Source organism: Echinops telfairi, unplaced genomic scaffold (assembly GCF_000313985.2).
Source record: "Echinops telfairi isolate 266 unplaced genomic scaffold, ASM31398v2 ScPeMD7_5;HRSCAF=22, whole genome shotgun sequence".
Classification (NCBI taxonomy): Eukaryota; Metazoa; Chordata; class Mammalia; order Afrosoricida; family Tenrecidae; genus Echinops; species Echinops telfairi.
The window spans coordinates 9,874,760-9,876,373 of record NW_022103901.1 but is presented as its reverse complement, the minus strand read 5'-3'; positions in this window follow the sequence as shown (position 1 = coordinate 9,876,373).

Genomic DNA, 1,614 nt, shown 5'->3' with positions numbered 1-1,614 from the left:
GCTCTTGTATTAGGGGAGTGCGCATGAGGAGGCCCAATGTCCACCTGCCACCCTACTACCAAACCTATAATTATTTGCACCTAGGTCCGTTCCCCCCTTAATCTTAAATATATTTACATATTTACATGTCTGTATTTAGGCTTGTATGTATGCCCTTTGCCTCCTACTTCTTTCCTCTATTTAAAATAATTTTTTTAAATAGACTTTGGGGCCAGGGCGTGGTACCCCATCTGACTTAACCAGAAAACACTCCTAGAGGTCAGCAAACAGACCTGGAATTATATAGGCTTTTCTTTTTTTTGTCATTGGTTTTTGTTGTTGTTGTTTTGCTTTATCTTGTTTTTGTGCTTATTATTGTCTCTGTGTGTCTATCTAGATAAGATAGGTGGGATACCCCAATAAAATGATTTTAATAAATGGTCATCAGTTTTTCCAATTCTCTGAAGAAACGTTGGTATTTGCATCCAGATAGTATTAAACTTATATAGCTTCTTGGGTAAGGCTGACATCTTTACTATATTGAGCCGTCCAATCAAGGAGAATAGGATATTCTTCCATTTGTAGAGGTTACTTTTGGTTTCTTGTAATAGTGTTCTACAGTTTTACTTGTACGGATCTTTTGGTTTGTTGTGGTTGTTGTTGTTGTTGTTAGGTATCTAGATATTTCAATTTGTGTTTGGCTATTGTGAAGGGTACTATCTTTTTTATCTCCTCTTGCATGGTCTCAGCCCATGTATACAGCAATGCAATAGATTTCTGTTTGGTGATCTCGTATCCTGCCACACTACCATATTCCTCTATCACTTCCAGAACTCCTACTGTGGAGCTTTGGAGGTTTTCCACATATAAAATCATAACATCTGCAAATAATGATCGTTTTGCCTCTTCTTTCCCCAGGTTAAGATATTTGATGTCTTTCCTTTGCCTTACGCTGTTAGCTAAGGCCTCCCACACAACGTTAAATAAAAGTGGGGACAAGAGGCATCCTTGTCTGGTCCACCTTTTCAGTGGGATTGCTTTAGTCTTTTCTCCATTGACTACCATGCTGGCTGTTGATTTTTCTCATATACCTTGCATTGCATTGAGGAACTTTCCTTGAGGAATTTTCCTTCCATTCCTATCTTCTTAAGTGTCTTAAACAAAAATCGGTGTTGTATGTTGTCAAATGCTTTTTCTGCATCTAGCGATATTATCATGTAGTTATTATTCTTTTTCTTGTCAATGTGATGAATAATGCTAATGGACTTTCAGATATTGAAGCATCCCAGTATCCCTGGAATAAATCCCACTTTGTCATGATTAATTATTTGTTGTATACTTCTGTACTCAATTGGCCAGTATTTTGTTAAGGATTTTTGTATCAATGTTCATTAGAGATATCAGTCTGTAGTTCTCAATTCTTGTGGGATCCTTGACCACTTTAGGTATCAGTGTTATTCTAGCTACATAAAAAGTGTTTGGGAGTTTGCTGTCTCTTTCTGTGCTCTGGAGGAGTTTGTGTAGGATTGGTGTCAATTCTTCCCTGAATGCTTGGTAGAATTCTCCTGTGAAGTCATCTGGCCCAGGGGATTTTTTAGTTGGTGTTCCCTTGATAACCTTATCAATTTCTTCTTT